The sequence below is a fragment of the Trachypithecus francoisi genome, unplaced genomic scaffold (assembly GCF_009764315.1).
Source record: "Trachypithecus francoisi isolate TF-2019V2 unplaced genomic scaffold, Tfra_2.0 Lachesis_group19, whole genome shotgun sequence".
Classification (NCBI taxonomy): domain Eukaryota; kingdom Metazoa; phylum Chordata; class Mammalia; order Primates; family Cercopithecidae; genus Trachypithecus; species Trachypithecus francoisi.
In genome coordinates this window covers 22,527,833-22,553,629 of record NW_022681464.1, presented here as the reverse complement: position 1 = coordinate 22,553,629, position 25,797 = coordinate 22,527,833, and the positions used below count along the sequence as shown (strand labels likewise).

Here is a 25,797-nt window from a genome sequence, read left to right as displayed (position 1 = left end):
GTTGGGTGTGGAGTGGGAGAGTATATGCAAAATACAATAAGAATACAAGTATAAATCAGGAATAAAACAATATTCCTTAATTAAATGATAGGAAGATGGAATGTAAAGGCAAGAAATCTTCCTAGCTGATTTTGGTATTGCTCATAATAAAGATCCAATACACATTATCTAAAAGAGAGAGAAGTAAGGTATTAGTAGTATCATAAACTTTAAGTGTTAAAAAGGACAGCAAATAATGTACATAATACATATATATAAATGTATTTAAATATAAAAGTGTAATGAAAATGAGACTTTATGAGTTTTATTTGTAATTGTAAATGGGCTTAAATCATCAATAGTAAAATAAAGTGAAGTGAAAAAAATATGTTGTATACATCACACAAAGTGATTCAGAAAGTTTTAATTTAAGTGATGGGCAGAAATATACTAGGCAAATGAATAGAAAATACAGCAATTGTCATGACCTTTGTATCTGACAATGCAGAATTTTGACCAAAAAACATTAAGTGATGCAAGTTTAAATATTTTATAATAGTAAAGACTACTATACAAAATAATAGTATTACAATTCATAACATTTATGCTCCTAATTACAAGGGACCAACTTTGAGGAGACGAAAAGAGAAACAGAAAAATCTACCAAAGGTAGGTAAATTAACAGATTACTCTCAATCTAATAAAGATTGAAAGGAAAAAAATTGGCTGGGCGCGGTGGCTCACGCCTGTAATCCCAGTACTTTGACAGGCCGAGGTGGGTGAATCACAAGGTCAGGTGTTCAAGATCATCCTGGCCAACATGGGGAAACCCCCTCTCTACTAAAAATACAAAAAATTAGCCAGGCGCGGTGGTGGACGCCTGTAGTCCCAGCTACTAGGGAGGCTGAAGCAGGAGAATGGCGTGAATCTGGGAGGCGGAGCTTGCAGTGAGCCGAGATCTTGCCACTGCGCTCCATTCAGCTTGGGTGACAGAGCGAGAGTCCGTCTCAATAAAAAAAAAAAGAAAAAAGAAAAAAGAAAGAAAGAAAAAAAAAATTAGTGAAAACATATAGCGGATCTCAGTCACAAACATGAGGTAGATCTTACAGATATTAAACTCTTAACCAAAATATTTCATAGGTCTAAATAATATGAGTCAAAAGTAAATCAAAATCCAATTAAATCTAAAAGTTATTGCAAGTCTATAATCCATACTTCCCCATGGGGACTAAAGGAGAGGTCCCCAAAGAAAGGAAACAGGCGACCAGGTCAAATTCCCTAGCAAACATGCTAATAACAGACATTCTGGCAAACATACTAATTGACATTTGTTAACTGGAGAGTTCTTATCAACAGAAAGCTTTTAGCAGGATGTTTTTGGCTGTTTGAATTATAACCATAAACAAATCTGAACCTATGTGTTTATGGGATATGGCTCCCTGAAAAACATCATGTTAACTATTAAACTACCTTAATAAAAAATGAAGCTGTTTCATGACTAGAGGGCAGTCTTCTGAATGAGTCGCATGGCTGCACATACATGCTTAAACACATCATTCTTTAATCTGGAGCAGAGCACATCCAACCAGGTGAGACAGGATGTGGAGAGCTGTTCTGATGGTCCCAGGTATCTCCCTGCTTCAAATGTACTTGAGAATTTCCTATAACCTTAAAATTGTTAGCAAAGCTACACACTTTATATGAGTCTGATTTGATTTGACCCTCCAATCCTTTTTATTATCTCTTTGTTATTTCAAGGGGAACTTACAGCTTGAGATAACTATATTAAAAAAGAAAAAAGTCTGAAAATTAGTGATCTAAGTAACCAAATTTAAAACATGTGGGAGAGCAAACACAAAGAAAGTAGAAGGAAGAGAAGGAAGGTAATAACATTCCAAATTAATAAAATATAAAGCAAAATAACAACAAAAACCTAGAGATAATCAAAAAGTTTTGATCTTAGCAATTTGAAAAGTTTAACACAAATGAATTACCTCTGGCAAGATTGTCAAGACTAAACAGAGGAGAACCAGAAGAAACAAATACAATATTATGAGTGTAAAGAAGAAACAACTGCATACAGATATAAAAATAAAGACTATTATTAACAGTATTGTACCAATACATTTAATATTCAACCAAACAGATTTTTAAAAGAAAGAATTATAACTCGCTAATCAATAGTGAATAGAAGATAAACATAAAACTTGAATAGTACTAAGGTTAATCAATATTTTGTATCAATAATTATATCCCTCCAAATTAAGAGGTAATTTTAGCCAAATATTCCAGAAAATAATAATAAAAATATATTATCTTTTTTTGAAGAACAGAAAATAAAGAAGCACTCTATAATTCAATCTTGAAGTTATAAAACCCTTATTACCAAAACAAGACAAGAAATGTTCAGAAAACATAGGGGCCAATGTTACTGAATAAGAAAGATGCAAAAATCCTAAACAAATGATTATGATAAAAGATCTAGAAATATATTATATTACAATAAAATTTAAAAAATTGTTTGTCCCAGGAATGAAGTTTGTTTAAAAATTTTAAATCCATGTACGCAAGTCATTAAATTTAAAGATTAAAGGAAACAAAAGTCCAGAAAAATGTTAGCAGATGTAGAAAAAGCATTAATAAAATTCACAACAGGGTCACAATTTATAGAATTTTATAAAGAACGATCTTTACAAACCATAAAAACTCATATTTAAGGACAAAACATTAGAAGTCTCACTTTAAAAATCATGGATAGGAAGATGCGTGCACATTTTAGTCACCTTCATTCAACAGGGTGCACACACAAAAAAATCAGCCTAGTGATAGAGAAGGAAACGGAAAACAATTACATTGAGAAGAAAGTAAAAATTAAAACTTATTATTTTCAAATGATTTAACAAACATTAGTGAACTAATAGGAGAGTTAAACTTGTTATACGAAATAAAATATATAGAATTGTATATGTATTATATTAATATTTATATGTAATATATAAAATTAAATGCGATTTGGAAGAGATGAGTAAACACCAGGTTCTATTCTTTAAGCCAAATTTTAAGTGCACAAATATATAATTTTATCAATATTCTTTAAACTTCACATGTATTTTTCAGATATTTTTACGCATGCAAAGTATTTTCTATTTTAAAATATCAAAATACCATTCTGTAAAAAAATTCACTCTCTGCCTGTTATACAAACACATGTTATGGAAAAGATACATTAGGAAAACCTTAATAAATAAACGTACCATTGGTATTTTGATACAAATAAATGTGATGCTGCCATGAAATGCAGTTTTGTATTTAGAGAAAATATTGCCTGCAAAGCCAAAAATTATAGTTTGTTAAAAGGTCCTGTTAATTGTAATAAAAATTGTTATCCCAAACAGAGCTAACCATTTGTAAATGTGAGTCATATGAAAATACTATTGGTCAGCTTGTTTAAGATATATGGCTGTAACTTGACAGAACAATCTGAAAAAGATTAGTAATTTGTTTTATGATTTCTGTCAACTGAGAACACAGAATAATCACCCATTTGTTTTTGGAGACAGGGTCTTGGTCTGTCACCCAAGCTGGAGTGCAGTGCCACATGCAACATCTGCTTCCTTGGTTCAAGGGATCCTCCTATCTCAGCTTCCCAGTAGCTGGGACTACGGGCGCGTATCAGCAGGCCTGGCTACTTTTTGTATTTTTTAGAAAGACAGGGTTTCATTCTGTTTCCCAGGCTGGTCTCTAACTCCTGGTGTCAAGTGATCCACCCGCCTCACCCTCCCAAAGTGTTGGGATTACAGGCATGAGCCACCACGCCTGGCCCCATTATTTTTAGAATAGTGACAGCTTCCATATGACTGTAGTAGTTACATCATGAACAAAAGAACATCAAAAAATGATTTATTTTGGATATTTTTAAAAGTGTTATTATGTTGAATGTAGTTTCACAGAAGTTAGTAAATACGACCTCCCACTGTGTTCTTGTGATAGAATTAATGACAAACTTTTTCAAAAGTTAGTACATAAATAGGTTGAGTACATTATCCAGCAAAGATGGACTTTGGACTTAAAAGTTTAAAATATTCGAAGACATAGTAATAAACACTGGCAACAAATACACAGGATTGATAAATTCCTGTGGCTTAAACACAGACATTTCAATGCTTTGCTGGATTAGCTGAATGTTGTTTATAACGGTTGGTTGTCTTACATACAGAATAGGAAGTTTGATGATGGTGTGAAGCCATAAAAGTAAATTTTAACTGGTAATCCCTATTGATGTTAGCATTCCAAATACGGTTTTTAATGTCACTTAAATACAAAAGTCCTAAATTTGCTAACCAGGCACATTTTAAAAGACAATGTATTAACTATATTATTTTCCAAAGTGTTAGCCAAACAGACATATTTCCATTTCTTATGCCTTTACAGAAGACTATATCACAGAAGACTTACATTCCATTAAATCATGTGATATATAGTTTTATCTGCTATATATATCTATTGCATCAAATGACTGTGGGAGGCTTAAGTCATGCTTAATATGATTAACTTTCTAGCTTTTGCTTGCAAACGAGTATAGACTGAATCATTTTCTTTTCCAATTTAAAATAGGCTTTGTCAAGTCATTCAAAGGAAAATCATCAGCTCAGCTCTTGGAAGTTTTGGAACAAACTATTAGTCTTTTTAATTCACATTATAATCAACCCCAAAACTTTCAGTAGTTCTTTCAACTATTTAAATATGACTTACACACCTGTATGATTTGATTACTCTGTTCATCCCAAATTGTGTTTTTAGGGAACTTATTTTAAATAAATAACTTGTTCCATGTTACTAATCTGAGATTGGGATCAATTTCCAGAAATAAAAACAAGCTTTTGCTCAAGCTTTACAAAACAAACTCTATAAATGAAAATGAAATAACATTTTTTTCAATTAATATTGATAGAAGAAATAAAGAGCTACAAACCAAGGTTTTTCAAATATTTAGAAAATATGTGGTGATGAAATAAGATTCTTACCCAAGGTTAATAATTTTAAATAAAATTCATTGTGTCATGACCTCATCCATGTCTGGAATTACTAAATGACTGTTTTCAATTATAACCCTGAAGAAAATTGTAGTAAGTTGATTGCAATAATAACCCCAATAATTTTCTCCTCCCAGTATTCATTTTCCTTTGCAATGTCACTGCATCATCTTCCATCAAGAGGTAGAGTCTAATCTCTACCCATAGATCTGTGCTAGTTCTGTGACTTGCTTTGATCAATAAAATGGGACAGAAGTGATAGTGCACCAGTTCTGTGCGATGGCCTGAAGAGGCCTTCTGTGCTTCTGTCCCTCCTCTTGAAACTGCCAAAACCCAGAGATCAAGCCCCTTAACAGTATGCTGGAATATGAGAGACAAGCGAGTGCAAAGCTGAATCAGCCTAATTTTCCCAGCCAAGACCCTAGACCTGTAAACAAGCTCAGCCAAAATAAGTAAGATCAATAATGGTACTGAATTAACCTGTGGCTTAGTGCAGATGCATGAGTGAGCTGTACTGAGCCCACCTGATATCAGCAGAACCATCCAGCAGACTCATGCACAAGTGAGCATAAAATGAATGTTTATGATGCTGCACGCACCTGCATTTTTTGGGTTGGTTGTTACATAGCATCAGTGCAGCAGTGGATAACTGATACAAAGACTACCTATTGTTCTCAAAGTATTCAAGGTTAAGTTCTACACCAAGGTTGGCAAATGTTTTCTGGAAAGCATCAGATAGTAAAAATTTTGGATTTTGTAGGCCAAACGCAGTCTCTGTTGCATATTCCTTATTGTCTTCTTTTTTCTTTTCACAACTCCTTACAAATATAAAAACCATTCTTAATTTGGGGTCTGTAAATAAAGGGCTGCTGGCCAGATTTGGGCAATGGGCTATAATTTGCTGACCTCTTTTTATACCATGCAAAGATATGACATTGCTAACATGATACAGAATAAAAGATGTCAGAGCTCAAGACGCAAAGAAAATAGAGCAAATTAATGCAATAAAATCCTATAATTTTAAAAATAGAATTATATTAGTATTTTCATTTCTAATTTTCCATGTTTAGCTTCAGTGGTATGCTGGTAAAAGTTTAATATCCAGCTGTTAGTTGGGAATAAATACTACCACCAGGGCCAATTTGAAGTTACCAGTGGAATGGAATTGAGAAGAGATATATACAAGAGCTGAATCCAGCACACTGTTGTTGTACTGCTTGCCTATTTTATTACCCATAACATAGTTCAGCCATAATTATAAAAGAAACTGATTATAATTAAGATCATGTGTTTTTGTTACACTGACTCACTCTTTTCTCTTAGCTCACTTTACTGGTCCCAGTAAGTTTTGGTTTTGTGACCATTATCCTGGAAAAGATTACTATCTTTGCAGTTGCTCTCCTCTGTAAGTGATTTGAATCCCATTTATCTATGAACTATTTTCAAAGAAAATCAATTTATGACGAACTTGCCTGTATTGGTTTGATCATCTCTAGTGGAAGAAGAGGAAACTGTCTCGTTTTCAGGCATAGTTATCAGAATATTTTAAAACCTAATTAGAAAGAAAAATATTTAAATATCATGAATCTAAATTAGTTTGTATTTAATTTTACTAAAAATTTGCAATTCAAGAACTGACTGTCAGGAAAAATTTCTACTATAAAAGATATGAGATATATAATATATATTCTTATATATATTCTTATATATATTATGTATCAGTACTAAATTATATGTAAAATGTAAGGAAGTCCAACAATGTACTCTTTTTCTTATTAGGACTATTATGATCTCATTCAGAAATATCAAATATAAAAATCTTCATTAAAGAGGGATCTTTGATATTCTACTTTGCTGGTGACTTAAACCAATACCTAGGCTGACCATGAGATAATTTAGCATTGGCAATTGCAGCTATGGGTTCAAAGCCCTGGGGAGATTCTAGAACCTACGATGTTTTCATTTCATATAATAAAAGTTTAACTTTACTACCATCTCTTCTTTACCTTCCTTCAGTTCCTTTTCAAAATATTTTAAGAGTAGAGCAAAAAGTGCAATGGATTTCTATATGTCCATCAACCAGTTTCAACAATTATCAATTTGTGGTCAATTCTGAATTCTATACACCCACCAACTGCCCTGTCTCCCCTACTTCTGATAATGGTTAAGCAAATCACAAGTATCATATTATTGTATCTGTAAATACTTCAAAAAAAATTTTAAACATAGCCATAATACCAATAATGTAATTAACACAATTAAAGATATTTTAATATCACTAAACATCTTTTGTGTTCACATTTTTGTCTCATATTTTCTGTTTTTAAGAATGGTTTAAAGTAATAATACAAACAAGGTCCGTACATAGCATTTAAGTGAAATGTCTCTTAATTATCTTTTAGTCTATGTGTTCTCTGTTCCATTTTTTTCTCACTCTACTTTACCTATGTAAATATCAAATATTTTGTCCTATAGATTTTTCCACATCGCTGGCAACCTCCCTGTGCTGTATTTAACAAGTTTCTCTGTTCCCTATAATTCCTGCAAATTGGTATTAATTAGAAACCTAAAGTGCTGAACAGAAAGAAAATAATTCTATAAACATAGAAATAACAATTGTCTCATTTAATTTGCAGATCTAAATCATTATAGAGTTTAGAGACTGGAAATCATCTAATTTATTTTTTGTTTGTTTGTTTTACAAGTCAGAAAATCTTGACTGAAATTAGTAAATTAATGCAATGAAAAAAAACTTCTTAGACAAAAGTGCTATGAAAGAAAACCCTAAATTCAAGCCTAGTGCTCTTCCAAATAAACCACTCTACCTCATAAAGACCAACTTTTAAAGAAAAGTTAGCTATAGAAAAGAGCATAACTAAATGTTGAAAGAATATAACAGTGTTTTATGGACATTAACTTTTTTAATTCAATGAAGATTATAGTTGAAACATATAATTTTATTTTCTCTACTACACAAAATTACCAGAAAAATTAAATAATAAGAAAATTAATTCCTCCAGTAAGATAGAACTGGGTAAATTGAAAAAAAAAGTGCTTCTACTACTATTTAAAAAATCTGGTTGAAATATAATTTTTGAATCTTCAAAAAAGCATCTAAGAATTAGCAAGGTAATAAGGAATACATAGTTTCAGATCTAATAGAAGTCAAAAATCCAGAGAAGTGAGACTAACATTTTAGGCCACTTTTTCCCTTGGGGCAACATCTGACCCAGCTGAGACGTTGGGCAGTACTTGTAAGGGCCACACAAAACTTTGGAAACAGAAGATGGAATCCAGATTCTGCCAAGTGTAGGTGCCCTGAGAAATTAACCCATTCCTAGGACTGAGACCCCAAAAGTCTGTAATTTAAGAAACAGAATTAAACAGAAATAAAGTCTATGAGATGACTGCCCATAGACTGAAGCCCAGCCTCAAATTACCTGGGTAATTCCAAACTTCAGTAAGGGCATTCTTGCCCATTTTGTGTGTTCACTCAAAGGTCACTCAACATACAAAATGACTACATAACCAAAATCAACAGAAACAAAAGATAACATAAACTAATCCAAAGTTACTCTAAATAGCAAAATTACCAGATAATATATCACTAGACAACTTTGCTTAACATCTTTATAAATCAATCACGTTTATAACATCAAATTTTAAAATGTCAGAACTAAAAATAATAAAAATTAATATTGTAAATTTGAAAAGCAGCCAGTTAGAAATCTGTGAACTGACAACTGCCATTAACTGCAATTCTAAACTCCCTGGTTTAATTTTAATGTAGCTGTGACTAGGCTGAAGAAGGAATCAGTAAAGCAAATTTAGAAAAAAAAAACTACCTTGAATAAAGCATGCCATTACATAAGAACAGAACAGAGCCCTCACATCTACACATCTACAACCATCTGATCTTTGACAAACCTGACAAAAACAAGAAATGGGGAAAGGATTCCCTATTTAATAAATGGTGCTGGGAAAACTGGCCAGCCATATGTAGAAAGCTGAAACTGGATCCCTTCCTTATACCTTATACAAAAATTAATTCAAGATGGATCAAAGACTTAAATGTTAGACCTAAAACCATAAAAACCCTAAAAGAAAACCTAGGCAATACCATTCGGGACATAGGCATGGGCAAGGACTTCATGTTTAAAACACCAAAAGCAATAGCAACAAAAGCCAAAATTGACAAATGAGATCTAATTAAACTAAAGAGCTTCTGCACAGCAAAAGAAACTACCATCAGAGTGAACAGGCAACCCACAGAATGGGAGAAAATTTTTGCAATCTACTCATGTGACAAAGGGCTAATATCCAGAATCTACAAAGCACTCAAACAAATTTACAAGAAAAAACCAAACAACCCATCAAACAGTGGGCAAAGGATATGAACAGACACTTCTCAAAAGAAGATATTTATGCAGCCAACAGACACATGAAAAAATGCTCATCATCGCTGGCCATCAGAGAAATGCAAATGAGATCAAAACCACAATGAGATACCATCTCACACTAGTTAGAACGGCAGTCATTAAAAAGTCAGGAAACAACAGGTGCTGGAGAGGATGTGGAGAAACAGGAACACTTTTATACTGTTGATGGGATGGCAAACTAGTTCAACCATTGTGGAAGACAGTGTGGCAATTCCTCAAGGATCTAGAACTAGAAATACCATTTGACCCAGTCATCTCATTACTGGGTATATACCCAAAGGATTATAAATCATGCTGCTGTACAGACACATGCACACATTATGTTTATTATGGCGCTATTCACAATAGCAAAGACTTGGAACCAACTGTCCATCAATGATAGACTGGATTAAGAAAATATGGCACATATACACCATGGAATATTATGCAGCCATAAAAAAGGATGAGTGCATGTCCTTTGCAGGGACCTAGATGAAGCTGGAAACCATCATTCTCAGCAAACTATCACAACCACAAACATCCAAACACCACATGTTCTCACTCATAGGTGGGAACTGAAAAATGAGAACACTTGGACACAGGATGGGGAATATCACACAACGGAGCCTGTCCTGGGGTGGGTGGACGGGGAGATAGCATTAGGAGGTATACCTAATGTAAATGACGAGTTAATGGGTGCAGCACACCAACATGGCACATGTATACATATGGAACAAACCTGCATGTTGTGCACATGTACCCTAGAATTTAAAGTATATAAAAAAAAAATTCACAAGCAAGCATAAGTTCAACACTCCTGGCCTCTACTTTTGGGAAGATGGAATAGATACACTTGTACTTATTCCCTCCTGTAAGTACAAGAAAAAACTCTGGGTGCATTATATATAAAATCGACATAAGAAGACTGAAAGGTGTAGAGAAGAAGACAGACTGGCTAGAAGACTTGTTACCAGAGAAATAAGGAGGTAGTAAATTTCGGAGATTTTCTCTATGCTTTGTATATTTCAAACGTGAAGCAGAAGAGACCAGCAACCCAGAAATGCTAGTGGGTATAGACAAAATAAAGCTCCAACGAAAGCCTGCTTTCTTTAGCCAAGAGACCAGTAAAAGGGCGGTTTAGTAAGAGAGAATACATTAAGACAATAACATCTCTACTACACATCAGAAAAAAACTGACCTGGTCGGACGCGGTGGCTCACGCCTGTAATCCCAGCACTTTGGGAGACCGAGGCGGGTGGATCACAAGACCAACCTGACTAACACGGTGAAACCCCATCTCTACTAAAAATACGAAAAAAGCCGGGCGTGGTGGCAGGCGCCTGAAGTCCCAGCTACTCGGGAGGCTGAGGCAGGAGAATGGCGTGAACCTGGGAGGCGGAGCTTGCAGTGAGCCGAGATCGCGCCTCTGCACTCCAGTCTGGGCAACAGTCAAGACTCCATCACAAACAAAACAAAACAAAATTAAAAAAAAAAAAAAAAAAAAAAACAAGGGAAAAAACTGCCCCCACAAAGACTGAATCAGAAGCCTAGACTATATCTACCCTGGATAGGCTATAATGAGGACCCCAAATTTCCTACCGGGGTGGTATCAGAGGAAACAGTAGGGATTAAAGACTTTCGTCCTTACTGATTGGACTCAAGCACCACACCCTACTCCCCAACTCTCCCACCACTTCAAGGTCATGTGAAAACTATGTGGGGAGACTAGACTTCCACCCACACCCAGAAGTAAAGAAGTACCTTTATTCTTCCCCATGGGATAGTGTGAGACATTACTTGCACCACAACCCAGCAGTAAAAAGGCTACACCACTCTCATGGTGTCAGTGGAAGCCACTTAAGAGAGAAGTAACAAGGCATTCCTCCTACCCCTTCCAGCCAGAAGGAGCTGGAACTCCCACCCTTGCCCAGCGGTAAAAGTGCAAAGTGCAAATTAAAACCATAATGAGATATCTATCTATGAAAATGACTAAAATTTAAAAAAAATAGTTGCAACATGAAATGCTGGCAAGTATGTGGAGAAACTGGGTCACTTATGCATTGCTGGTTAGAATGCAAAATGATGTAACCACTCTGGAAAATACTTTGGCAGTTCCTTTTCTATCTAAAGATGAACTTAATAAGACTCAGCAATTGCACTCTTTTTTTTTTTTTTTTTTTTTTTTTTTGAGACGGAGTCTTGCTCTGTCGCCCGGGCTGGAGTGCAGTGGCCGGATCTCAGCTCACTGCAAGCTCCGCCTCCGGGTTCCCGCCATTCTCCTGCCTCAGCCTCCCGAGTAGCTGGGACTATAGGCGCCCGCCACCTCGCCCGGCTAGTTTTTTGTATTTTTTAGTAGAGACGGGTTTCACCGTATTAGCCAGGATGGTCTCGATCTCCTGACCTCGTGATCCGCCCGTCTCGGCCTCCCAAAGTGCTGGGATTACAGGCTTGAGCCACCGCGCCCGGCCTGCACTCTTAAACATATATCCCAGATAAAACTTTTCATTCAGATTGTACATGAATATTCTTAGCAGTTTTGTCCACAATAGCCAAAACCTGCACACTACCTCGATGTCTCTCAGTGGGTGAATGGCTAAACAAATTGCAATACATCCATACCATGGAATACAATCCAGAAAAAAAGGAAGATTATTGATACATGCAACGATTTTGATGAACTCCACACTAATTATGTTGAGTGAAAAAACCTGCAATCTCAAAAGGATACACATTGCATGATTCCATTTACATTCATGACACAACATAATTACAGAGTGGGAGAACAGATTAGCAGTTGCCTAGGCCTAGAGATAGAGGAGGAGTAATATCAAGGAATGCTGTGGTGGGGTAAGTCTCATGATGTTGGTGATGGTATATAAAGCTCACAGAGCTGTTTACACACACACACACACACACACATACACACACAAATAACTGCAAGTATTACCGCTGAAATCTGAATAAGTTCCATGACCTGTATCATATAAATTTTATGGTATTACTGTTGTACTCTAGTTATATATGATGTTAGCATAACATTGGGAGCTGATAGTGGAAGGGAGCACAGGACTTTCCTGTGTATTTCTAAGCAATTTCGTATAAAACTATAATTATTTCAAAATAAAAAGCTTCTCAAGACTGAACCAGGAAGAGATTGAAACTCTGAATAGACCCATAATGAGTTCCAAAATTTAATCAGTAATAAAAATCCTACCAACCAGAAAAAGCCCAGGACCAGAGAGATTCATTGCCAAATTCTACCGGACATATAAAGAAGAGCTGTTACCATTCCTACTGAAATTATTCCAAAAAATCAAGGAGGAGGAATTCCTCCCTAGACTCATTCTATTAGGCCAGCATCATTCTGATACCAAAATCTGGCAGAGACACAATGAAAAAGAAAAATTTCAGGTCATTCTCCTTGATGAACATAGATGCAAAAATTCTCAACAAAATACTAGCAAACCAAATTCAATAGCACATCAAAAAGCTAATCCACCACAATCAAGTAGGCTTTTTAAGTGGGATGTAAGGCCGGTTCAACATACACAAGTCAATAATGTCATTTAGTACACAAACAGAAATAAAAACTACATGATCATCTCAATAGATGCAGAAAAGTCTTTTGATAAGATTTAACATCCATTCATGTTAAAAACTTGCAACAAACCTGGCATCAAAGGAACATATCTCAAAATAATAAGAGCCATCTAATAAGACAAACCCACAGTCATCATCACACTGAATGGGCAAAAGCTGGAACCACTTCCCTTGAGAACCGGAACAAGACAAGGATGCCCACTGTCACCACTTCTATTCAACGTAGTACTGGCAGTCCTGGCCACAGCAATCATGCAGAAGGAATAAATAAAAGGCATCCAAATAGAGACAGGGTTAAAGTATCCTTGTTTGCAGACAATATGTTCTATATCTAAAAAAAAAAAAAAAAAAAAAAAAAAACCGATAGTCTCTGCCAAAAGGCTCCTAGATCTGATAAAGAATTTCAGCAAGTTTCAGGATACAAAATCCCAGCTGAATGCCAAGTCAAGAACACAATCCCATTCACAATAACCACACACAAAACATTACCTAGGAATACAGCTAACCAGGAGGTGAAAGATCTCTACAATGAGAATTACAAAACACTGCTGAAAGAAATCACAGATGACAAAAATGGTAAATTATTCCATAGTCTTGGATTTGAAGAATCAATATTGTTAAAATGGCCACACTTCCCAAAGCAATTTACAGATTCATTGCTATTCCTACAAAACTACCAATGACATTCTTCACAGAATTAGAAAAAACTATTCTAAAAAATTCATATGGAACCAAAAAAATAAAAAAATCCCCACTTCAAACTATACTATAAGGCTACAGTAACCAAAACAGCATGGTACTGGTACAAAAACAGAGACATAGACCAATGAAACAGAATAAAGAGCCCAGAAATAAAGCTGCACACCTTCAACCATCTGGTCTTTGACAAAGTTGACAAAAACAAGCAACGGGGAAAGGACTCCCTCTTCAATAAATAGTACTGGGATAACTGGCTAGCCATATGCAAAAGATGGAAATTGGACCCTGTCCCTACACCACTATATTCAGAAATCAACTAAAGATGAAATAAGACTTAAATATAAAACTGAAAGCTATAAAAACCCTGGAAGATAACCTAGGAAATACCATTCTGGACATAGGCCCTGGCAAAGATTTCATGATGAAGATGCCAAAAGCAATTGCAACAAAAATTAACAAATGGGAGCTAATTGAACTAAAGAGATTCTACATAGCAAAATAAACTATCAACAGAATAAACAGACAACCCCCAGAATGGGAGAAAATATTTTCTAACTGTGCATCTGACCAGGGTCTAATTTCCAGAATCTATAAGGAACTTGAGCAAACTAACAAGTACAAACCAAAGAATTCCATTAAAAAGTGGGCAAATGACATGTAGACTTGTCAAAAAAAAAAAAAAAAAAGAAATACATGTGGCCAACAGGCATATCAAAAAATGCTCAACATCATTAATCATTAGAGAAATGCTAATCAAAACCACAATGTGATACCATCTCACACCAGTCAGAATGGATATTAAAAAGTCAAAAAATAACAGATGCTGGTGAGGTTGTGAAGAGAAGGAAACACTTATGTATTAGTCAGTCACTGTGGAAAGCAGTTTGATGATTTCTCAAAGAACTCAAAATAGAATTACCATTCAACCCAGCAATCTCTTTCTTTCTTTTTTTTTTTTTTTTTTTTTTTTTTTGAGATGGAGTCTCACTGTGTCACCCAGGCCCAGGGTGGAGTGCAGTGGTGCAATCTCAGCTCACTGCAACATCCACCTCTCACAATCCACCAACCTCATGATTGCATATATACCCAAAGGAATATAAAGTATTCTACCATAAAGATACATGTACACATATGTTCATTGTAGCACTATTCACAATAGCAAAAACATGGAGTCAACCTGAATGCCCATCAATAGTAGACTGGATAAAGAAAACATGGAATGTTTACATCATGGAATAGTACACAGCCATAAAAAGAATGAGATCACGTCCTTTGCAGCCACATGGATGGAGCTGGAGACTGTTACCTTAAGTGAAATAACACAGGAACAGAAAAGCAAATATCACATGATCTCACTTACATTGAGTACACATGGACACAAAGAAGGGAAGAATAGATACTGAAGCCTACTTGAGGGTGTTGTGAGGAAGGAAGGTGATGATCAAAAAATTATTAGGTTGGTGCAAAAATAATTGTGGATTTGCCATTATTGTTATTATTATTTTTACACCAAGTCTCACTGTCTCCAAGGCTGGAGTGCAGTGGCACGATCTTGGCTCACTACAACCTCTGCCTCCCAGGTTCAAGCAATTCTCATGCCTCAGTTTCCTGAGTAACTGGGATGACAGGCATGCACCCACAGACACGGCTAATTTTCTGTATTTTTAATAGAGACGTGATTTTGCCATGTTGGCCAGGCTGGTCTTGAACTCCTGACCTCAGGTGATCCATTTGCATTGGCCTCCCAAGGTGCTGGGATTACAGGCATGAGCCACTGTGCCCGGCCTGCCATTACTTTTAATACCTATCGAGTACTGCTAATATCCTTATTACCTTGATGAAATAATGCGAACACCAAACCCCCGTAACACACAATTTATTTATATGACAAACCTGCACATGTACCACTGAAATTAAAATAATAGTTAAAAAGGTAAAAAAAAAATTATAAAAAGCTTAAAATAAAGGCATAAAGGAAAAGCAAAAAGATAGCTAGAAAATCCTCACACATGTGGAAATTAAAAAATATACTATAAATAACCTATATAAAAGAATATATTACAATGGAGCTTAGAAAATATTCTGGACAATGATCATGAATATAATCATATCATAACATGTGGAATAACCAGAGAAGCAATTAGAGGAGATGGTGTGGAGGTGGGAGGGAGTCTATTTTAGACAGGTTCTTCTGAGAAATTCTCTTTGATGAAGTGACATCTGCCTATAATTAACTGAAGGAATGTGCCAAAGGATTTTAGGGAAGAGTTTACAGGCATTGCTGACAAATATGCAAAGGTCCTATAGCAGAATGTGCTTAGAGTGACCGAGATAAAGTAATGATAGGTAATTATTAATTCTAGAACCAGTTCTAGCACAAAAGTATAAACTAACAACAACAACAACAACAAAAAGATCTATTGCATTTCAGCTGATATTGCTGCAAAGCATTCCATCCTCCTGGCCCCAGCTTTCCTTCCTGCAACCCTCAGGCTGTTTTCATCAATGTGGCAGTAGCCTGGCTTGTTAACTTGCCAGGGTAAAATCTTAGATCTTTCGCAGTTCTTGCCAGGAAGCTGATTGTTAAAGTTTTATGAATTTTGCGTCAGTTGTGGTTATGGTGGTGGCTCAAAATGAACCACAGTGAATAGATTTATAACATGGAAATCAGCAAATGCTACAAATCAAGATTTGTTTTTGTTTTTGTCTTGAGAGCTAGTTGTTAAACATTTATGAATATACCACAACCAGAGAAAGATTCATGAAAAACAGCATAAGAGCTGTATCATTTGGCAGAACATAAGGTCACTGGAAGAGCAGATGAGAGAATTCCAGATGTAATGGCTGAGCTGGGTTAGGTAATCAATGCTGGAATGGGTTACACTCAGTCAGAAAACAATGAATAGATAATTTGGTGGTTCTAGAAACAGGGTTATGAGAATGAATAGAGTCATAAAAAATGGACTGGTAGAAAAGGAAAGGTACTATTTTGTCTAAAAAGTTTACACATCAATGGTTTCAAAACATATCTTCTTAAACTCTCTATTTCCAACTTCTCTCTTTTGAAATATATCACCTCCTATTTCAGAGAAGAAACAGAAGGAATCAGACGTAGATTTGAATTCATATCCCAAAACCCAAAAAGCAAAGACATCTGTGCCCTTCCTTACATGCCTCTGCTTTGGCAATGCAGGGGTCTTCCTCTACTGGTTTCTTATTCTTCTGTTTGTGCTAGGGAGCTCATACATCCTCTTGAATTACTACTTCAATTACCATTTTAAAATTCTTATCTTACTAGAAATCTCTTTTGTGCTCTTTTCTTAGAATAATTGTTTCTCTTGGTATGCATGAAGCCACACATTCTTTACTTTTCTACCCCATTACAATAAATAGAAATGCTTTTTTCCCCATTGTTATGATTGAAGGAAACCATTTCATTAGTATTTACAGTCTGATTGTCTTTACCCATTTTCCTTTCCTCTCTGGCCAATTATTCTATTTTCTTCTAATGACACAGTAACATTACATTACACTTTTACGATCTTTTCCTTTACTCTCTTTTTTTTCATTAGAATATACAATCTATGTTATTCACTTCTCTAATCTTAGCATCTTCAGCAGCACCATCCAATAGAACTTTCAAGATGAAAATGTTCTAAATCTGTACTGTTCAAAATGGTAAGCACTAGCCACAGTATCACCTGATATCACTTCTGATCCCTTGAATATCAATACGCTTGGCTAAAGCAACCAAAGAACTGACTTTTAATTGTATTTTATTTTAATTACTTTAAATAGCTATATGTGGCTATTGGCTACCATACCGGACAGCACAAATCCATACAATGCCTGGCACATCCATAAAGTCTGGCTGAAAATGAAAGGAAGCATGATGAAAAAACACATGAATGAATGAAATACTTGCAATCTGTTTATAATCTGAGATTTGCCTGGAACTTCACTTTTCCCTCTGTCTAGTAAAGTTTTCTAGTATTGGTTCTGTTATCCAGTTTTTACTCAAATATTTACTTGTTTCCACATTTCAAGAGTATACAACATATATACATCCTTTCGTTTCACCATTCTTATGCTAGCATCTCAGCAAGTCACTATATTGCTCTAATTTTGTTTGTTTCTTCATAGCTAAAGCAAAAATTCTGATCTGTCTATCATTCTGGTCAGAAAACCTCACTTTACCCATTTTCTCTCACAATTTTATTGGTAATTGTCTTGTTTTATTTATAGTGAAAAATTGCAAAACAGTATAAAAATAATGTTGTACCCTATAACCCAGCCTAAAAAATAGTCAATAATACAATTTAAATTCCTATTTAGTCCTCAGTGGTCACATTTCCTTTCTTGCCTCATCAGAAATTACAGCCATCAAAAATCATAATCCAATGATTTCAGTATATTTTTACCACATATATGTCCTCCAAACAAAATACTGTGTAGAGTTAGCTTTAATACTATCTGAATAATAGTGTACTGTAAAAAAAATTCTACATAATATTTTCCTATTCAGTGCACGTTTTTAGGTGTATTCATGTTGCCACACACAGCTATATAGTATTATTTCACTGCTGTATAGAATTTTATTGTATTAGTCTATCTATTATCCTATTGATGAACATTTCCACTGTTTTTAAATATTTTCTCTATTGTAACCAATTTTGTTTTAAGGATACTTGTACACTTTTCTTTGTGTATAGCACTAGAATATCTCTATCCACATGTGTAAGCATGTGGGGAAACACATGTTGGGGTGTGTATGTGTGTTTTACCTCCAAGAGTTCTAGATAAAGTACTTTGTTAATTCTTTGCATTATGAAGATCTTCTCTCACTTTATTCCATGTTTTTTCTTTGACAAAATGTTGATTTTTTAATGGAAAAAAAAGCATCAGTTTGGATCATCCATTGCTCAAATCCACAAATTAATAACTAAAGTTAGCAACTAGACAACTTAGAAAACTCATTCCAAACACCCATAAAAATTAAAGCCTTAAAGTCAATGATGGTAAGTGCCACCTACTCTTGTAAAACCTAATACTTATCTGTATTTATAGATTTTATATTTGTCATATTGTTTTTTATCTGTTATTTTAATAGCTTTGATATAGCTATGCAATTAATAATACACTACTTTCCTGTTCTTTCATAGTCTCCTGAAAATATTGAGAAAGTTTAGTTCATCTTAAATAATTTCAGTAGCCATTATTCCCTCCTTTATTTTTTCCAGGAAACAGTGCAAATATATTGGTATTCTTCCAGTAATTATAAAAATCATATTCACTTGTTTACTTTTACTGGTTTTATCTATAGCTTAGCTGATTCACTTTATCCAAATATGCCCAGTATTAGTTAGAGGTCTACATGTCTTTTGTAAAGAAGATAAAAATGGTTTAAGAATGGAAAATACTTCCTAATCTATAGAATATTTGAAAAATAATTACTTGTTTTTTTCCAGCTTTACACCTATAATATAACTGAAATTTTGAACTCACTTAATGTCAATGTGTAAGGTACGTGGATGTGCTTTAGTCAAGGAATAGGCCAAAGCAGACATCCAGGCCTGTGTGACTCAGTGGGATTGGTGCACAGGCAGACACCTCCACTTGTTATATCAACTATTTGTGTAAGTTCATACTTGGTTCTAAGTCACTATTGTCTGTAGAAGGTGTAACTACCCTTCTGACGCTGTGCATAGGACTTGACGGGGCGCTGGCACCCACAGAGAGAGAGAGAGAGAACTGTTTGGACGAACGGAGGCAAGATGGCGCAGTTCCCCCTTCTTCACCGTCAACTTCCCCGCACCCGGGAAAGACACAGGTTGACTGTGCAGGCGCAACGCGACCTCCGACGGAGAAAAACCGGAACCCGCCTAGCCACGCCTACCACCTGGCCCCGACCCGCCTATGTCCCGCCCACTGCCCTCCCACTCCCAGGCCCAGGACATAAAAGCCGCTCCCAGGGGACACACGGCGCCAACTTCCTCAGTCCCCACTCCTGTCGGGACTGCATTAGGAACCTCCCCCGAGAGCTCCACCGGCGACTCCCTTGGCCTCCCCTGCTGGAGACCTATGGACCTCACCACTCCCCCACAAAACTGGCTGACCAAAAAATAAATTTGCAGTTTTGCTCCTAGCCTTGCCTACTCGCTGGTCCTTTAATACTCGCCCTGGTGAGCCTGGAAAGCAAATCAGTTTCCTAGAAAGCAAATCAAGAACCACAACTGTCTGTCTTGCATATAGACACAAGGGAGCCATGGCATGGCCCAGAGAGAGAAAGAGTTAAGCTGCTGACCCTAAAGGCAAGGTAGAGGCTGACATGCAGGGGTGGGGGTGGCAGGAGCCACAGAGCTGGAGCAGACAACTCAGATAAAGACAGTGTGAGAAAGTTGCTAATGAGAGAGCTAGTGCAAGAGAGCTACTGATGAGAGAGCTGCTGAATTAAACTGCATTTCACCTGCCTACAGCCCCCCAAGTGTTCTTTCAGCTATCTGCCCATCCACTCACTCCCGTTGAACCTCAGCATGGGCTCGAACCTGACCCCGGGCGTGACATTTGGCGTAGTCGTGGATCTAACACATAGTTAAAACCTAGATGACTGTTTGATAGGGGCAGCAAACCACCATGTATACGTATATAACAAATCTGTACGTTCTGTACATGTATTCTGGAACTGAAAGTAAAAAATTAAAGTGTCCAATATTTTATCCATACAGCTTCTAAACCCCTATGCAAGGTTAAACATAACACATAAGACCACAGAATACACAAACAACCGAGCAAGGCAGCAAACAGGAAACAGAGACAGAATCTCAACCAAGGTCTGAAAACAGGAATTTCAATATTAACAGAAACAGAAGAATGACCAACCACTACTGAGACTAACAGTTTAAAATGTCTAAATCAGGTTGCCAGTTATATTGGCTGTCCTCAATTAATTTAAAAACAAAAATGTAAAAAAAAAAAAAAAAAAACATGTAACCTGAAACACAATATTAATGGAAAAGATACTGGGAAATTTCAGTAGTCTATCCATAAGAAAAGCAGAATTACAGGAACTCACATGCTGTCAGCATTCTCCCTGCCGTGGCCTCAGATTTCTCTTTTTACAGTCATTTCAATTTTCTTTCTGCAGTTTGACTTCTCCGTGTTTCAGAAATCTTAGCTACTGACACCTCCTGAGTTTTATAATATAAAGCTTCAGCCACCAAAGAGAAAGCTGACTCTTTCTTACACTTGATTCCAATTATCTCTAGAGGATTTTAATTAGCCTTACTTAGATCAGGTGTCGTATCTGATCCAATCAATCATTCCTGGGAAGTCAGGATACTTGTACTGTACTGCTTGAGTCTGTTCTCTGGCCCTGGCTACATTCATGGCCAGGATGAGGATGCTGTCTCCTAACATGGCTGCCCTCATGATGATACTGGGGCTGGTGGGGCCGAGGAGAGGAGAGAGAAGCAAGTCTAAGTCGACATTTCTAGAGGCTCTCTTCCAAAAATAGCAGTCATACTAACAGGTGGTGGTTCTATACCCAGCTGAAAAATATTTTGGATATCATGTAGAGATGTTCCCGATTCATTTTTTCTTTTTTCTTTTTTTCCGCATCTCTGTAAACACCTGGAGATGGGATGTTCCTGATAAGCAGAGTTTTTCAACAGAAAACAAAGCTATATTATGAGGTAACAAAGATTCTATCACTAGAAGTCATAAAGGAGAAGCTACAAAATCATTTATTAAGTATGATATTGAAAGGATTAAATAAATGTCTAAGAGACTTAACTGAATTATTCTGTAAGATCCACTTCAATATTCTATAATGCTTGATTTATTTCATTTCAGCCACCCATTGTTTCCTTTAGTAACATTAGCTTGTAGCTTTATGTTTATGTCACTGTGACTTATTTAGGAAACAAAGATGAATAGATGAATAAGGCAATTTGCACCCTCAAGGAATCCATCAATTTGACCAGACACACCTTTTTTGGTAATAGCAAGGAATTTTTTCACAGGGCATAGAAGTTGCATGCCCATGAGACAACAAAAATATTAATTCCTGCCATCTCTTGCCTCTCTATTTTACATTCTATATTCTAACCACACCAGTCATCAAGACAAGCCATCTGCTTCCATGAAGCCATTCCTTTGCAAAGCCTCTTTACTCTTCCTTTCCTTAGGTCTCTAACTAATATAAAGTTTCCTTTTACTTCTCACTACAAAACATATTTGCTTTCTTCTTTCTTTGTACTTTCTTACCAATTCAGTATCATATTGCACTTATAGTCTCTTGAATAATTGTGCATGTGTGTTACTTTTCCCACTGAATTAAGAGATCTGAAATGGCAAGGGCTTTGTGTTTTATTTTTTATAATGAAAGCCCAACAGAATATAAAATTATTTAATTGTATTATAATAAAATGAGGATTGTCAACAATGGGAAAATTTCTGAGAAACGTGATCTTGAAAATCCAAGTTTGAGTTATTGTTAATAAAATAAAGTAAAATAATTAACATTTACATGTATTTTAAAAAGTTTCCAGACTTAATATTTGTTCCTAATGTGAAGGAGCATAATCCTGCCTTAAACATAGAAAAGATTCACATTTTATAATAAACTATAGGTCAATATTCTAATTACAGTTTCTAGGGAAAATATTCGAGTTTTCAAGATGCAATCACTATGATTCATTCTTAACAATTATTTTCGAAGTTATTTCAAGGAACAATGAAGAAAAACGATTTGCAAATAAAGCAAAAACAATAAAAGCAGACAGAAATACCAAAAATGTACTTGTCAAATATTGACTGTTATTTTAAGTTCCAAAATGTAAAAATCTTATTTTAGAAAATATATAGTAACTTAATAGGAGACAAGAATAAATCATGCCTTAAGAATTGCTTTTACAAAAATATCTTCTTTACCATCTTTTTTATTATACAATAGACTAGATTTTTTGTAACATTGCAAAGGTATTACAAAATAGTAAAAAACATGAAAAGATAATTGTTCCACATCTTTCCTATACACAGTTACAATACTTTATTTTATAAATCTTTAAACTCTATAACTATGATTCCTAATCTCTCCTCTCTTTCTTTGGTAAAGTCCTATTGACTTTATATTATATTTGTATTACATCCAATAGATTAGAGTTAAGATGATTTAAATATTACATCTCATGGTTTTGCTAAAGCCAAGCACATCTTTGGAAAGATTAAATATCATTTTTCTCACATAAATCAAATTAGAACTCACAGAGTCAGTTTCTACCCATATATCTACAAAGATATCTCATACAGTATTCAGAATTTGTCTGAGTAAAGAGATGAGCTTTTCACCTTCTGGTAATTACTTGAGACTTAAAGAGTGACAGGCAATTCAAATCAGCTTTCACGATGTTAAATTATTTCCTAGGTCAATATCATGTATCATGTGTTATTATTTCACCTCTGAGTTATATCAAACAATTTTGCAGTGAATATCCTACAAGCATTTACTTTTTCTGACAAAATATAAAGTACTTACATCGTTTATATTGAATAAGTACTTTTTGTCTCAAATGTAAAATAACAAATTTTGATAAATTTGAAGCTTCAAAATTCTTATGAAAAAACTATTTTGTGAATTAGAAAGTACTATGCCTGTTTTATTATGACATAGCTGTTGTTCCTGAAGAAATTTCTTTCAATTCTATTTTTTAAGAATGTCAATAACTATTTATTGAACACTTCTGCACATGTTTGATAGACACATGGAGGTATATAAGAAAATAATGAGACAACTCCTCCAGAAGTTTTTATTTATTTGGAGAAATTACTAACACATAAAATATCTAGAAAAGTCTTAACCCAAGAAAAACAAAAATGATAGCTTACACTTAAAACATACCAGGTATTCATTTACTCCTCAGCAGCCTACTGGCCCTATTTTGTAGAGAAGACCCTAAAGCACTGAGAAGTTAAACCATTTACCAGGTGCTATCCCTGGGCAGTGCAGAGTCGGATTTAGCCCAGGAGTGTGTCACCATGTAATCCCAGCATCCTGGGAGGCTGAGGCAGGCAGATCACAAAGTCAAGAGATTGAGACCATGCTGGCCAACATGCTGAAACCCCATCTCTACTAAAAATACCAAAATTAGCCAGGCGTGGTGGCACATGCCTGTAATCCCAGCTACTCAGGAGGCTGAGGCAGGAGAATCGCTTGAACTCAGGAGGTGGAGGTTGCAGTGAGCTGAGATCGCCCACTTGCACTCCAGCCTGGCAACAGAGCGAGACTCCGTCTCAAAAAAAAAAAAAAAAAAAAAAGAATTAAGGGGCGGATGGAGTAAGGGTAATATAACGTGTTCCTAGGGTGAAAAAAAGTAAAAAAAGAGTTCTCAGGGTCCTTTAATGTGCAATTGGGTGCAGTAATGCTTTTAAATGAGAATAACATGTGCAGTATTTTTCAATCAAGCTTTAAATTGTAAGCCTGGTTGAACGGAATCAGGAGAAAGAATTACAAAGTCTGTGCTTGAGACCACAGAATTAGGCTCAAAGTCAAATAGATTAAAAGTTTAAAAGGACAAAACAAAATGAACAACAAGAGAAAAATGTTTTTATAAAAGATCAGATTCTTGAGCATAACACCAAAACCACAAAATGTTTTAGAGCTATGACTTCATAAAAATATAAAGCTTCTCAGCATTACCACTCAAGTCAGGAAAAGATACTGCAAATGTGGATAACAAAGACTTTCTGGATTAATATATAAGTAGTTAGAAAAATCAGTAATTAGAAATGAAATATCCAAACAGAAAAGATGAACTAACGACTTGGAACTGGCAACCCCTACAAAAACTGAGAGAGAAAGAGAGGGAGAGAGTGAAAGAAGGAGAGAAGGAGCAGGGTGGGTGGTGCGGGGGGTGGGGGTAATGGGTGGGGGAGGGAGAGAGAGAGAAAGTTAATATAGGGACAAAAGTCAGTCTTCAGTAAACAATAACAAGATGAAACCATTTTTGCAGAAGTTATAATAAAGTAATAGAAGAATCAAATTATCACATAGCAAAATGTAGTAGAGACATGCAAACTGCAAAAGAGTGGCATAAAAAGTAATAACATTTATGTTGTGAATGTGTATATTAAATCCTATAAGGGAGAAAAAATAATATATGATATAAATATTACACATTCCTCTTTGAGAAAGGAAAGCATGAAATAAAAAGAACCTCTTTTAATTCAGGGAAACTTCCTTAATGAAATAACAAATGTAAAGAAAAATCACTTTTATCTAGCAATTTTTGTAAATTCAGGTAACCATGTTGTAAATCACTTATCTTCAATGGTCATTGCAACTAGAGAATATAGAGTATTTGCAACCCAAGGAAACAAAGAAAGAAGCTATTTCTTAACAAAAGTAAGCTTAAACTTGAGATAGCATTACTGTTAAAGGTAGATTATATATGCTATGTTCCAGCCATTTTGTGTAAAATGATCAATACTTTCATGTTGTAAAATTACTTTCTCTTTTCTCTTCCATCTAAAATGGAAAATTTGTTTTCAACACTAGTATGTATTTAGATAATTATGTGACATGATAAAAACAAAGCTAGGAGATATTGGTTCAGAAACTGTATTTATATTAATCACTTCAGATACATCTGTACCTACAAAGAATTATCTACAAAAAAATAGCCTCTTGTTGTTCTAAAATCAAAAAATTGCCACAAGAGCTTTACTTGAGTAAAGTAAGAGTAAGCCTCTGATAGCTTCTAAATCTAAATATAATAAAACTATTTGGAGCTTTATTATTAATCATTATTTTTTGTCAATGTGTAACTGCTCATTAGCAGTAAATATAATACGAAATGCACAATGAAACACTTTTGATGAAATAGTCTTTTATATCTTAACTACTCTGGATTATATTTTGGGATTGTGGTAGAAGTAATAATATGGGTTCATTGCACAATTTCCTCTTTCTCAGAAATAGGAAAACTACATTTGCTGACCTCTCTTGCAGACAGTTTCAGGACCATAACTGGATTCTGGCCAATGAAATGTAGAGTAGATCTTGACCTTAA

The 25,797-nt window shown here is 35.2% G+C and overlaps 1 long non-coding RNA gene across 1 annotated transcript in view; it reads right to left on the bottom strand.

The window, feature by feature from the left end:
- Nucleotides 1-6,486: 6,486 nt before the first annotated feature.
- Nucleotides 6,487-25,797, bottom strand: part of LOC117063997 — a 30,340-nt gene continuing 11,029 nt past the window's right edge. Inside the window, exon 3 of the long non-coding RNA XR_004429211.1 lies at nt 6,487-6,564. This is a non-coding gene — a long non-coding RNA (uncharacterized LOC117063997). The remainder of the gene's footprint in view (nt 6,565-25,797) is intronic.